We start from the raw sequence: 15,677 nt of genomic DNA on the forward strand, positions 1-15,677 counted from the left end.
GCACTGGAGGATGTTTTGCCATTGATTTCAGAGAGAGTAGGATTTCATCCAGAGTATGTCGAGGCGAACAGCATTTGTTAGGATCATATCTCTAGGACAGATGCAGGTATAAGTTAAAGGACAGATGCTCCAAAGTGAGCAGTAACAGTTAGGAACAATAATAGTTTCCCTGAACAGTGAACTTTCTGTATGTTTTTGTAAAGGCATTTTTATGTTCCACAGTGCAGTTTGTGAAAATATGTTTTTAAGAAGTGGTTATTTGTTTGTTTGTTTGTTTGTTTCTTCATTGCTTTAAATTTGATGATTTCAAGCTGATTTACGTGAAAGAAAGGAAGAATCCAATACTTAAGTAAGCATTTGCTTGCTGCAGAAGAAAGGATTTTGGCATTTGCCTCATGCATGAATGCAGTGGCACTGAGTGCCAGTCCCTGGAAAAGAAGTTTCATATCAGCACAAAAACTGACAGCGGTGTGTGTGTCGATGCTAACTTTGTCCAGGGCTGTGATATATCCCTGACTCTGTAGAAGAAGAGCCACACCACCTCTTCCTTCCAGGCATCTCAGCAGGTCCTGAGGATACACTTCTGTTCGTCGAGCATTCCCATTGTACACCGCTAAAAAAAAGCCATTACGAGTTCCTGGCCTGAGATCTCAATACAATACAAGGTGCTTTTTCACAATACCTGTTTTAAAACTTGTAGGAAGCATTCTCATTTTACTTGTTGTGCAGAGCTATTCTGCAGAAAGCAAGAGTGCAAGAGGAACTATGTGAATACAGAACATATTCTGCCAGTGGCAAAACTGATATTAAGAACTTCACTGGCATATAAACCTAAGTTTGTTTTTAACAGTTTGGAAAGTATTAAGGGTACATTCTGCTCATTCCAGATCCACCTGTGGTCCCAGAGCTTCACAGAGGTGAAATGACAATGGTTCTGTGATTCCAGTGTTTGAAGGACTGTCTTTGTCCAGGGTGGCACCTCATGAAGAGGATATCGTCTTAACAGGACAATATCATCACCTGTGTAAATTCAAGACTTGAAAACTTCCTTCTTCTAAGTGCATCATTAGAAACTGAGGAAATCTGGCATCTCCTGAGACACTTTTTGCAAGGCTGCAAATTTTTTATCTTTCCTGCTTCCATTCCCATCCTGGAAAATCAAAAGATTGGGGAAAAAATATGTGTTTTACTCAATATTACGATGTTTTGAATCCAGAAATTCAAGGAACATGGAAAATAAATATACAATGAAAGAACTGATCAGACTCTGCCAGAACCTCAGCCAAGATTCAGGGCAGCTGTGGCTCGGCAAGGGGCGAAGGGTCAGAAAGTCTCTATATCATCCGTCTTGGTCTGGCTGTTCAGAATATCAATTCTGCTCATTGCTGTCAGATTATACACAGAGGAGAAGAGGAAAATTAACTTGCTCTCTGGAATGCAAGAATAGGAATAGTTTTGCTGCCCAGCCTTACATTTTTGAACCACAATTCTGCTGATATCAGCAGTGGCCTGCTGAATCATCTTTCTCTTTTGCTGTTGCCTTGGTCCTCTTAAAGAAAACCAAAACAAAACAGAAAACAAACACATTAAACCAAGATGGAGTAAAATGCAGCTGAACATTAAAAGGACTATCGTTTTTGTACCCGAGACTGAATATGCACTAAAAGACACAGTAAAGCAACGCACTAATGTAATGTTCATATAACAAGGAATGGTGATGATTTTAACTGTGGATTGGGAGAGGAATGGTCCCATGCACTGGAGTGAGAATTATTCAGATAGAAAAGCCCAGGAAGGTGGAGTTTTGTACATTTTTGTTTCCACTCAAATTTTCAGGTGATATGTGGCTCTATTAAAATCAGTGGCAGCATTACCACTGAACATAGTGGAGTCAGAGATGGAATGTGAATAATGACATGCCACGCTTCAGTCTCTGGAAGAGTCCTCTATATGCAATGAACATGTACAGATTCTGTTGCTCTGAAATGTGAGTTTCAATTGTTTTGATAGAAATATTCCAACCAAAGATAGAAATGGAAGCTCCAGGATAACACACAACAAACAAGACACGCACACACAAATACTTCCAAACTTTCTGTTACAGTGTCAAATCTTGGTAGTGGGAGATTTTTAGGTCAATTTTTCAGACTTTTTGGTCTAATTTTTATTTATTATCTAACAGAATAGTTTCTTTAACTTCAAGATATATGGTCCTCACTTACTCAAGGATGATATCACATTTAGGCCTGAAAAGTTCACATAACTTAAACAGGCAAATTAGGTGTTTAGTCCTGCCTGTCTAAACATAACAGTGAAGATTTGCTTGCCTTCACAAATGAATAATATTCTAGGTTATTATTTGTGGGTTTTGGTTGCTATTTCTGAAATGCATATATTTTTTTTTATCTTTAGTTTTCTATTTTTCAATAAATAGCAACATATAATAAATATTACTGACAGTGTTTATTAAAGTTCGCAAAAAAGTTGAATCCATATCATAGTTTTAAGGCAAATTTTCCATTTGTCATTAGTGAGGTAGGCCTGAAAATTGATAACAAAGTATAATTTCTAGAGCTGCTATTTATTTATCACATTTAAAGTGACACACTTTCATATTATCACTTCAATGAATAAACACTTCTAATGGGAAATTAAATTTAAAAATGCATCTTCTCTCGTGGGACTTTTTCTTTTTTGGAAGTTATATTTTAGATAAAATATCTATAATTTAGGATTTTGGGTCCAAACATCTTCCCCCATGATGCATCTGAGGTGGCAAGAGGAGTGCTCATAACTAACCTTAGCCGAGTACTGCCAGAGAGTACTTAGCCTAGTACTCTTTGTGCTTCCATAGGACATATATTTCTCCAAAAGCTGATTAAGGAAGGAAAAGTTGAACCTCTGCTCTGAACCTCTCTCCAAAAAGCCCTTCCTTCCCTGTTGACACAAAGGTAAAGAGAGCTGTACTTTCCAGAGGAAGATTACCAAATGGATAAGCAAATGGAGCAGCTGATTGATCTTCAATCTGTTTTATGGTGGTCAACTTCTGGGATGTAATAAAGTAGTGAACAGAAACTGTAGAAGGCCCTGGCCCACAAGAGAATGGGTGAGAGGAGCAAGTCTGACTGGATGGCCCCAGGGTGATCCACTGCAGCTCACTAAGCCAGCAAACCCCTCTTCTGCTTTTTCCCTTTGTTTTCTGCTCATTTAATGAGTTGAATCAGCAACCTGAGAGGCCAAAGCAGGAAAAAGAAGGAGAAGGGCTGTCCTGTCTCTCCAACTGGGCTTAGCCCAGCCCAGCTAATCAGTTTTATTTGATTCACATGAAATTTGGATAAATTTCAGAATTTTCAGAAATATGGATAAATTTCAGAAAAACTGTTTGACTCTCAGGACCTACTCATTCACCACCTTCATGCATCAGTGAAGAGCAGTTCCTGCATGCACAATGTCCATTCACTTCATATGTATTTCAACACTAATATTAAAATGTCTGCATCTTGGTTTTAGTAGTGTTCAGCAATAAACTGATTCTCGGTCACAATCAGGTATGTATTTTTCCTGTGTGTGTGCCTTTTTCAGTGTGGTCCATTCAGCAGGAACTAGTTAATTTACTTGGGACTTAATCCAGAAAAACTCTGTGGTAGCCTGAAACAAAGAAGGATTGATCAAAAAACAGACACAGCAGTCATTTATATGGTCATGTGGTCTGAATAAGAGATGAACAGTAATGGGTTATTTAAACAAGCGTGCTTTATTGTCTTTGTGCTAACAAGATTCTGTGACTTTACAGAAGGAGATCATCAAAAGGTCCAGTAAAGTTCCCTGCCCTTTAGTGTAAGATTTCACCAGTTTCCTCCAGGCAAAACCATTTTGCTGACTAGTGGCATCTGCCCCATGCTGCACAGGCTCTTTTACTTTAAATGAGATTGTGCTTCCTTCCACATTTAACAAAGGGAGGTGAGGGAAGAATTGCTCACCGGATATATGTGCTTAAATATAACACCATGTATACATGCACATACATATACTGGGACATGTATGTGGTCACATATATAATATCTACACACACACTTACAAGTAAATATATGGACAAAAATGCCTATAAATGTTAAACTAGACATACAAAATAAGGCTTAGAGTTGACTAAAGCTGTAAGGCAGTAAGTGATCTTGTACCTTTCTGCTACTGTAATCTCTATGTTAACTGTGGTGGCAGTAGAAAAAACATTGCCTTGTCAGCCTGTATCTGCAAAAAGCAAATACATTCTGCTCAATGCCATCTACCCCATTGCTGTGGCTTAGGCATGCAGGATGGGTAGCACCAGGATGTTTTAGCAGGGCAGTCCTAAGGCAAGTGAAGTTATTCAGTATTTGGTATGTGAAACAGCTGGAGACAGTGCAGAGGAGACCAACAGGAATTATAAGAGATCTAGAAAACGTGAACTATCAGCAAGGATTTAAAGTCCTGGACTTGTTTATCCTAGAAAATAAAAGATTAGGAGAAGACTAAATAATAGCCTTCAAGTAAAGATGAAAAAAGGAAAGGAATAAATTGTGTCTATAACCACTATGAGTCAGATAAGAGGGAACAAAATAAGATTGTATCAGAGAAAATGTAGGTCAAACACTATGAAAAGCTTCTCCTGGGAGCAAGTCCCTGTGTTCTGACATACTCAAGGAGGAGAAGCGATTGCCAGAACTGAGCTGTTCAAGAATAAAGCAGGGGACGAACTATCAGGAGGGGCCTGGATTGTCCTTTTCTGCAGAGGCTCCTGCCAGGTTCATTTTTTGACTTTATGGTAATTTTAGAGCTCTTTTATCTGGTCCAGTGCTTCCTGACTAGAAAACTGAAACAGCATGTATCAGAGACTCTTATGATACACCAGGGAAAGCCTAAGTCATCTGAAGCTCATGCATTTGCTACACATCTGATGAGTCCAGACAAGAAGAACACAGTTCAGGAGCAAATCTTTTCAGTGTATTATATATGATAGTCGGAGACACTGAAGTTGGTTTTGTGTGCACATGCAATGGAGACAAATGCTCCTTTATTTCCCAAGACACAGAGAAATGCATTAGAACAAATGTTCTGGGTTAGGATTAAGCTTGTCAAATCCAGGAAACTGAGAGTTAAACTTCTCACTCTTTCCCACAACTGAAAGCTGTTGTGTTTGGTCCTTGATGCATAGCTTGAATTTTTGCATACTTTAGGTAATTTAGAGGATTTAGGAAGGCTTGCTATAAATATTACATAACAGTAACATTCTGTTGTATTAAGAATGAATACCAGGGACTTTATCAGTGACAGGAGGTGAAGTTTGAATCATGGTAAGTGACATCTAGAAAATTACATTCAAAGGGATGTGGAATCAGTTCAAGCATACCAAATTTTGCTAATTTTTTATCTCCAACTTAGCCTGCTCACTGCAGACCCCCATTTCCAAAAGACCAGACTATGTTGCAAAACCAGAAAATCAAGTACTGCAAAATACTTCTTGAACCTTCTTGGATGTGTTAACTCAAAGACTGCTAATGATCTCAGTGGATTTGAATCTTATGAATGCCTGATTGTCATGCGTGGTGATAATGTAACCAGCAACGTGATTTATGTTCATACTTTTGAAGCAGGGGGAGGAACCATAGGGTAGAATATGACTCTTTGAATAGTAGTGCATAATTTTATCATAGCATTTTACCTTTTCAGCACCACTGTCTGACATGTTTTGAACAATGAAGATAATATAGAGTAGGGGAGGAGGATGACACACACAAATGACAAGTCCCGTCAACTGTTTTCCCCCAGCATGGCCATAGATTTCTCATGAGGTTGAACTGCTATTCCTGGAGTTTTCCAGAGAAATTTTTCAGAAAAAAAAATAGTCACTAGAAAAAAAGTCTAGTAAAGACCCTGGAAACAGGGTCCATCAACAACCCCCTGCCAAACAAGTGATAAACCACACCAAAGATCCATCCAGGGAGGCCAGTTGTGAGCAGCAGGAGAAGCGTGTAAAGACAGGACTGGAAACAAGGCTAAAACCCAGATCCAAGGTCTGACCAGGAGACTGGGCCAGAGGGAAAATGAAACTTTACCTGGAATGGGGCTCCTGGACCCTGAGATAGAAGTGGGGATGTAGGTCTCTAGTGAGGTCATTAAGGTCTGTTGTTGCACACACAGTCCTGGCAGACACATAAGTACCATAAGGACACAAGTTTGTGGTCATTACATGGTACTGTGAGACAGTGACCAAAGTTTGGAGAGTTCTATGCATCACTGTTCTGCACAGCCAAGGGAATTTATAATCCATTCTTGAGGAGGTTGAGAAAATAAAGATGGGCTTGTTGTGGATAATAAGATTTCCAGGTGTACTTTATTAGTTCTTTGATTATCTATCCTTTCAAAACACTCATTTTCCTAAGGAGGACTCTTTCAACAGTCATATTAGATGTTGTAACTTATTAGATGCTCTCCATCCTTCTAGAACTCAAATTTTGCCCAATTACCAAAACTGACAGTTTGCATCAGCAGAAGCCCGTTACTGTGCATTGTAAAACGGGAGGGCACGGGGTGCTGGAAAGGCTAATATGTAAGTAAGAAGCAGTCCCTGCTGCTTCTAATTGCATGCCCCAGTTCTGACCTGAGAGAATGGCAGAGAAAGGAAAATATCATTAAAAAACTACAGGTAGTGAATTTTGAGTTACAGCTGGACTAAACATATTCAGACAGTGTTTTCTTAGCTCTTTCCATTTGTTTGAACCAAGCTGTGCTCCTGTGAACATTTTTGAACAACAAATGTCAAGCCAAAGCCAAGATTATGAATTGATATGCATATCCCTTAACCTGACAGAGCAAAATTAGGTTTGAATTGGCTACTTAACACTGTGGATCAAGCTAAAACAAGCATTGCTTTGTTTCCTAACCACGCAGGTCAAAAGGTAGAAAATGCTCTTGCACAGAAATTCAGGAGAGGGCTATGCACCAGTCCTGTCTTTGGGTTTATGGTGCTAGCTGATGCCATGCAGACACCAGGCCCTACCCTTGCAAAATTCAGGTATCACTAAAAAGCCACAAGGCAGTTTAAGAACCATCCTTCTGTGGTTATAAGAATCACAAAAGTTCTCCAAACAACGGGTAAGTTGGTAGAAGAGCAGCGACCTGGATTGTAAGAAACAGAAACTGAGCTGTGTTTGTGGCAAATCCTATGCAATAAACAATTACCTGGTTCATTCATTTTTCAGCCAGGAAGTTGAATGCTGTGGCCCAAGTTGTGGATTTTTTACGGTGGCAAAACATCAGCAGAGTGGGTTAGATGACAACTGTGGCCACTGCAGAGACTCCAGCAGTCTGCTGAGTGTGTCACTGAGGCTGTGGATTCAGAAGCCGGACAATTTAAAGACTGTTATATATTTTAGCACTGACTGGTTTAAACCTTCAATCTCATGTGAACTGTGTCTAACAGTATAAAACTAGATGGGAAACCTTGTGTTGTCTGCATCCCATGGAAAAGGCTTAGCAGGGCTGTAGCTCCTGGCTCTACAGTCTGCTCAGGTCTCTGATACTGCAGCAGAAACTTTCTACTATCACATTACAGAATCTACCTGTGGTCATCACAGCCTTGATGACCAGTGAAGAGACACGTGTGTGGGAGCTGTAGGGGAGTTTGCACCCTCAGAGATTCCCTTCTCATGGAAATCTCTAGGGGGACAAATGGGACCAGCATCTCGCCTGGTCATTCTCCCTCCAGGTCCCCGCTTTCCGCTATGCAAGTCAGGAGAAGGAATGGTATGAGTCTGGTTGTTGTACGGAAACAAAATTGCAAGAATAGAAGATCCTTTTTTATTCAAAAGGAATATCTTTAGGGATGAAAGTTTATTTGGACAGATAAGATGGGATGTTGCATTTCTGCTGTTCTCCATATGGACACATATTTCTGATTCAGCTAAAAGTGTCTGGTACATATTTAATCAAAATTGTGTCTTAAATAACTCACAGGAATAAAACCCTCTGCAGAACAAGCAGAAACTGTCAGCAGCTATTTTCTCTGACAGTGAGACATTACTACATGTCCCACACTTTCCTGCCCATAGTAGACTGTGAACCTATAAGGAGAAAGCATTTGGAGTGAGTTCAGAAGCATGCCTTACAAAAAACGGTGACCGTGAGATCACAGGGCTCTTGTTTGTTTACATTGAAGGAGACGGAAGCAACGCTGCTATCTAAGCAGGCAAGAAATCTGTTTGACACAAGTGGCAAAAGCTGTCATCTCCCCAAGCAGCTGAGAGTACCTAGAGATGTTGCAGGACAACAGCCTGTTCACACCTCTGGGGCTGCAGCTCTGTGTTGGTGGCAGAGTGCTCACTGGAAAATTCGGCTGCTCCCACAGTCTGTTTTCATGCTGCTTTTCCTCACTGCTTCTTTCTTCGACTTTTTAGCAGGCTCTGTGGGCATCGGAGCATGTGCTTGCCTAGCACTCACCCACAGTGTGTGCACACAGGGTGCTGACTTACAGTGAAGCTGGGTGGTTGCAGGATGACTCCTGGGCTCTGTAGCCACCTACATTGGCCTCCAAGCTTCCTAGCCCCTTGATAGTCCTCGCCTAAAATATGCACAGTGTTCACACATTGCTCTCTGGGGGTTGAAACTCTAGCTCTTCTAATGGCAGTTGAGAAAGCTACTGACACCAGGAGACCACCAGTCTGTGCTCGCACAAGTGGCAGGGAGAACTGATGTTTATTTCCAGTATCCCAGGCCATTCCCCTCTTTCTGACATGATGCCATGCTCAGTATGCATATTGTGGCCAAAAGAGTCAGTTCTGTATTATCCTGTTTTTATTTCAGGTTGTGCTGGGACTGAGATCATCTTCTCCCCAACCATTTCCTAGCCCTGGCTTTCTGCAGTGGCTCTGATTGTGGTACCTTTTGCTATTACCACCATCAGAAATCCTGGAAAAGACTTTCAAGTCATAGAAATCCTGGGGCAAGCATTATTATTTTATAATAAGAGAGTAAGTGGTGCAACCTAGAGAATAAAAGTATTGACAGAGACTGTGACTCAAGGCTTAAAGGTGAAGCTCACTTTGATGACCTGGAGCAAGTCTCTGGCCCCATTTTTTCACCTCTTATGATAAGACTGTAAGATTAATAATCTCTCACAGTCTGTTGGCCCAGACAGACTCTACCAGTGGATAATTTTTTCTCTTTGGGAAGGCATCTAAGTATCATTGTAATGCAAACCCAAATAATTTTATAAAACCAGAAGAGAAATAGCAATTGACAGATAGGTGATCTTGTCATACACTGTAATAAAGAAACTAATAAATATTTGAAGAAGGTAAAAAAAGCTAAGTTTAACTGGCCCCTATTTGTACTTCTCCCTTTGAACTCTGTGATATGAGACCCTTGATCCTCATGTATAATGGTAGAATATTTTAGGGAGTTTGAATGCTGACTTACTGGTACCACACGTCAAACTTCCCCTCAGAATTTGACCCTGGGCACCCACGAGTAGTTACAGCTGGAATATTTCACAGCACAGCTGTCATAAAGTTATTGCTTAACATTTGGAAGCTGGGTGAATGAAAACGTTTGAAACTATTAATATGCCTCTGCTTACTGTGAATCCCTCTCTCCTACGGCTGAAGGCAAGATAAGAACAAGTGAAAATGTGTGTTCATATTTCTCCTTTGAATTTAATTTTATCCATGTCCAGTAAAATGTCTGGTGATTTCCACGAAGGTCTTAAATGGAAAACAGGACAGAAATGAAAATGACTTTGACATTTTAGAAATATTCCTTTTAAATAGCCATTTTTATGATGTTTTTATTGCTGTTTTCACAGTCCTTTATAGGTCTTAAGATACCTTGCTGACCTCTCCATCAATGGATAAATAGAAGGCCATCAAGTTCTCCGTGGCAACGACTGTCACATGTCCTTTTAAACACATGGTTTCTGGGTAACAAGACCTCGTGCTGCATTCCTTCCTTGAAATATTTGTCCTATTTTTATATAATCTTGCCAGTAAGTATGTCAGCATTCAGACAATGTGCTGGAGGGCAAAATGCTAGCTGGAGCTTTTTTGATATCATGTGGTACTTCTCAAAATGAAAAATAATCAGAACAACCAAAGAGCTCACATGCATTGTGCTGCAAAGGGCTGCATCAACTTGACTTCCACTTTCATATCAGATTTCCCTGGCTGAATTGGTCTTTGAATAGAAATGCATAAAGACTTTTATTCCCATTTAGTAGTTCTTGCTCTTGAAAAGCCACTGAAATCTAAAGTGCAATTTGGTATACAAGAATGTGGCTTGACATGTCTGGATGACCTTTTGAATCATAATAAAGGATTTTTAAAGGTTCCAGTTCTTTATGATGGTGACCAATGTATTTTGGGGAAAAACAAACAAACAAACAAACAAACAAAGCAAACAACAAAGAACACCACCACAACAAAAACAAAACAACCAAAAAAACCACCCCAAACCGAAATCAGATAACAATCATGTGGAGTTTAGCAAGGATTCTGCAAGGCTCTGTTTGAAGCCTCTTGGGCATACTCTAAAAGCCCTTGAAACACCTCCCTCATTCCAACAGCCTGCTATAGTGCTTTTTGTGTGCATATCTTATGGTAGTCTTTATTTGGCTGACTTTTAAGGAAACTTTGCTCCACTTACCTGAAAAAAAAGAAACAAACAAGCACAGAGAAAACTGAGAAAATCCAAAGAGTGAGAGGCATTTGGGACCAGATTCTGAACTTGCTAAAACAATTGAGAATTACAGAAAAAAAAAGAGGTAGAGCTTTGTCATGAGATGCTGCACTTACAAGGATTAAGTAGCTGATTGCACGTCTGCCTACCGGTAAAAAGAAAGAAATAGAGTATCTGTTCCAGTAATTCCCCCAGGACTTTGGTTTTTTTTAAGATGTTTTCCTTTCAAGGATTGTTTTTTCTGGTTTTTTGCTCAACGCCCCCCTCAGCCTCTAACTGAACTAGTGAGAACAAAATAAGCAATGCACAAAGGCTGAATACCAAATCTGTTAAATTATCCAGCAGATAACTGGATGGGGTAGGGATCCTGTGTCAACTGCATCATAATGAAAAGCATAAAGCTACAAATCAAACTGGTGGGTTATTCCTGGTATTTTCTGTTTCAGAGGAGCTCAGCTTGGTGACTTTGATGCTAACAGTCTATTTGATTTAAATAATAATATGCAAATAATCATCATATGAGAGGGAGAATGGGTAAGAGAGCAAATGTATTTGCATACAAAGAATATAGAGTACTCATCATCATTTAATATATACTATGAGCTAAATTCTCCTCTCAGATACAATGGTATAAATCCAGATCAATGTTATTGGCTTTGACAGAATTAATCTGGAGTCACCGTAACAAATGGGAAGGAGGGAGAATTTTTCTATAAAACAGCTTCTTATGAATATTACCTCTAAGTTTTTGATGTTTAATCAAGATCTTATGTGAGTTAATAAATTCCAAGTTATTTCTACCAAAAGCCTTTAAAAGACACGTTGATTATTTGCTTGTAGTCCAATAATTCTGCAGGAAACCAGAGGACAATGAGAAAACCTACAGCAGGAGAAAAAAAAAAAAAGAGCTTAACAGCACTAATGAGTAGCTTTGGGCAATATATCTTACTGATGACTGCTTCCCTGCTCCTGCTCTAAAGAAGAACACTTACCATAGCCCTTGGGGGTAGCTGCTCTAGGCCTGGGTATGGTGCAGCACTTGGAAGGACACATTCTTCTTCCATATCTAAGGTATTTTTATGCTCTCCCTCCCCATGGAACTGATCTCAGGTACCATTAAAGATGCTTCAGGTGTTACAAACACAGCTCAGGCCTTTCTCTGGCCTTCCAGGGAGGGCTTCTCCAGCATATGGCAATAATTTGAGCTCTCCAGATGTTAGCATGTCCAGAGGAACTTGCAGGCACCTCTCGCCTGGTACCAGCTGATAGCTGCTGCTGGCAGAGCGGCTGCCTGGATCACTGATAGCAGATAACAGCCTTGACAGATGCTTTGCAGTTCCAGGACAAGGAAAGTGAGGTATGAACAAAGAAGATGAGATGGGGGTTGGGGGGAGAGCTGAAACCAGCCTCTCTGCTCTGATCTTAATGGTGATACATTGCAAACTGAATTCAAACACTGACTCTCTATTGACATGACTGCATCTCTTGGTCACTAGGGGAAAGTTTGTGCAGTTTATGCCTGAAACTACAAAGTTTACTAGAATTTGCAATGGACATGAGATTACTAAAGGAATTCTGGATGTGTTTATTTAATTAATCTCATGATCATGAACTAAAAGATTATGTTTAGAAAACAGTAATTAGGAAGAGGGTTGTGGGTGTGTGGGTAAATGATGTAATTACTTCCAGATGAAGTTTTCCCAGCTAAAAATTCAGTATTTGTGAATTCACCCTCTGTTTCCCCATGTAGCTTTAGCTAGGAAAAGACTGGGTGAGGGAGAAGCTAGCTTTATAGTTAGCAAGGCCGTGCCGATTTTACCATCTGCTGACCCAGGGTGTGCAAGACCCAATTCAAATGCTTTCTCAGCTTTAATGGAAGTGAGCTCATATCTCTTATGTAAGTGATCTATTCCCAGTATTACTGGTGTTTTGCTGAGCAATTCCTTGGACTGCCACCCTTTCTGGTGCTGAGGCTGCCCAACAAACCTGAGGATTCTCCTGCTGATGTAACGCTGCAATACTAGAAGCAGAATGAGAGGTAAGGTTGCAGAGTATAATTAGATTATGGCCCGTTCCTGGACCAGTGGGTTTTTTTGACAGATCTTTTCCAAAAACAAGTAGCAGTCTTCAGTGAACTAGAGAATTTCTTCAGATTGAAAAAAAATTTCTTTCTCTGAACAACCAAGATGGAGGCTGTAATGTTCCCTGTTTATATATTCAGGCTTTGCTAAGAGTCAAAGGCTGGCTGTTTTAACCTGAAGAAATGCTGACTGTTTCACAAGTTTGGGCTCCACAATTTATTTTTTCACTATGAGAAATGTCCCTTCTAAGAAAAAGAATTTCACTTCTGTTGTGCCTGGATTTACTTTGCCAATTAACTGAACAAAAGATTCTAAAATCACCAGGATACATAGCCAAAATCTCCCCTTTAGTAACTCTTTGTGTCCCCTCTGCTGGCAATGGAGACCAACCTATTTTTCCTTTTTTCTTTCAATCTTGTCCTTACTTGCCCTTTTTTTCCTCTGACATGTAGTTCTGGTTCCTCACTTCAGTTCTGTTATTTGAGGGTTATTCACCCCCTATTTTCCCTGCTCAGTAAGAGTCTTCATGCTTCTTGGGCTGCCAACAGTAAAGAGGTTGTAGGAGCTCAGCAGAGCCTCGGGAGAGCAGAACAAAGACATTAGGACTGCGAGGATGCTGCATGCAACAATCTTTGGCCAGCATTAAGCATGGTTACAGGAGTGAAAAGAAGGCCAGCTATTTCCCAGGGGGCCACCCAGGGCTGAGCTTGCACCTGAGTAAGTACACAAATATTCCAATGATAAAAAGTTTTGGATTTATACAATTTCCATCTTTTTTTTTTTGTTTTCTTTCTGGTTCATCCGCTTACAGATCATTTTCTAATTACTGCTTTTGAAGCTTTTATCATGTTCTATTTCTACAGTCAGTGGAAAACATGATAATAAACACATCTGTTGGTTTTACTTCATTGTGTTTACTTAAATGATATGACTCAAAATGATGCAATCCTGTGAGGTGGACTTTAATTTCTACATGTCTCTGCAGAAAAGTTACTGATTTCATTTTCTGTCCTCCCTGTGGAAAAGTGGGGACTACTTCCATGGGAAAGGAAGTATGAATTATTTCCCAAATTATGGTGTGTGACAGAAGAATTTCTTGAGGACAATGGCTTCTACTCTGCACTGGGAATAATGAGACCCTTTTCTGGGTGGGTCTTTAAGTTTTGCCATGAAGATGATGGAAGATCTGTAGAAATATAGACTCTCCATATGAAAAGCTTCAAAAGGAGACAGCAGGGACTCCACAACTCCGTGTATCCCTCTCTTCCCATGCTACAGTGGTTGCGGGTGGTCTGTGGGAGGAAAAAAAAGCTGGATCTGCATCATGTCTTGCATATGCATTATGTCAAAAGGCCCACAAGAGCAATAGGAGTTCCTGCTTTCTCCCCGACCCCTCCAGTTGCCTCACCAGGTTCCAGTTCTCCTAGGTGTATCTCTGGGCATGTGCCAAGACCTCAGTGGGAGCAGGAGGAGGAAATAAAGTGCCATGTATCACCTTCTGCTTATTGGGGGTCATAGGAAAGATTTCTGTATAGAAGCTCTCTCCAAGAGAGGGAATGGAAGGTGGGATCACAGTCAGCAAAACCAAAGGAGAGCTGTGTTTTAAATAACTGCTTATTTGATCATCTTTCAGCATGAATCCTGAGGATAAGCTGGGGTAGATTATAAAATGTGTGGAATAAACAGCATTGAAAATGACTGTTTCTGCAGGGAAAATGAGATCAAATATTTCTTCCTTTTAGAATTGATAGAAAAGAAAGCACTTTCAAAGATGTAGTGAACTCTACAAAATTAAGGAGCCTTTATGCAATTACAATATTCTTTCAGTGCATGCTCTTCTTTTGCAGTTTCCTTGCTCCTATTTGACCCAGAAAGCCTAAGAGATACATAATTTAGTGGGTGTTCCCTGTGGTGTTCTAGATGCAAACACGCTGAAGAACTGTGGCAATGAAAGAGGCTGTAGGCTTTAAGAGAATTAAAGAGATTCATATAAGTTGACAGGGATACAAGTAACCCAGATTCGATCTGGCCTGTGTACAAATTCAGCCCCTAAGAAGATAAGATATCTACATTTGTTCAGATACTAATCACTAAAAAATAACAGTTAGTGGCAGTATTCTTAAATCTTCCTTGAGAAAATGTTGTGAAATCTGATAATAGATCAGAGGCTACAAAACATGAAGTATGTACAGAAATCATGGTGAAACAGCCAAGAAAACATGGCAAATTCAAATTTCTGATTACCTGGTATTAACATATTATTAGATGTGTGTCCAGTTCTGAGCACCCTAGTACAAGAGAGACACCAAGCTACTGGAAAGAGTCCGACAAAGGGCCACTAAGGGACTGTTCAGCCTGGAGAAGAGAAGGCTCGGGAGGATCTCATCAGTGTATGTAAGTATCTGAAGGAGAGATGAAAAGAGGACAGAGCCAGGCTTCTTTCTCTAGTGCCCATTGACAGGACCAGAGACAATGGGCACAAACTGAAACAGAGGAGACTCCGTGTGAACATCAGGAAATGCTTTTTCTCTGCTAGGGTGACTGAGAACTGGCACAAGTTGCTGAGGAAGGTTGTGGAGTTTACGTTCTTGGAGACGGTCAAAAGCTGTTTGGACATGGCCCCAGCCAACTTTCTCTGGGTGACCCTACTTGATCAGGGAGATTGGAACAGGTGCCCTCCGGAGGTCCCATCCAGCCTAAATCATTCTGTGATTCTGTGAAGTGAGTTATAGCCCTACAACTCATTGGAATGGACAAAGTGGTAGTTCAGTGAATGAGTAGAATGCCATGAAAAACATAAGGCTTATTTTCCAGTGAAACCAACCACATCTTTTCCACTGTCTTCTTCAGTGGAGCCAGACTTGTTTAGAAAAGCAGACTGATCTGTAG

The sequence above is a fragment of the Patagioenas fasciata genome, chromosome 2, assembly GCF_037038585.1.
Source record: "Patagioenas fasciata isolate bPatFas1 chromosome 2, bPatFas1.hap1, whole genome shotgun sequence".
In the NCBI taxonomy this organism is placed as follows: Eukaryota; Metazoa; Chordata; class Aves; order Columbiformes; family Columbidae; genus Patagioenas; species Patagioenas fasciata.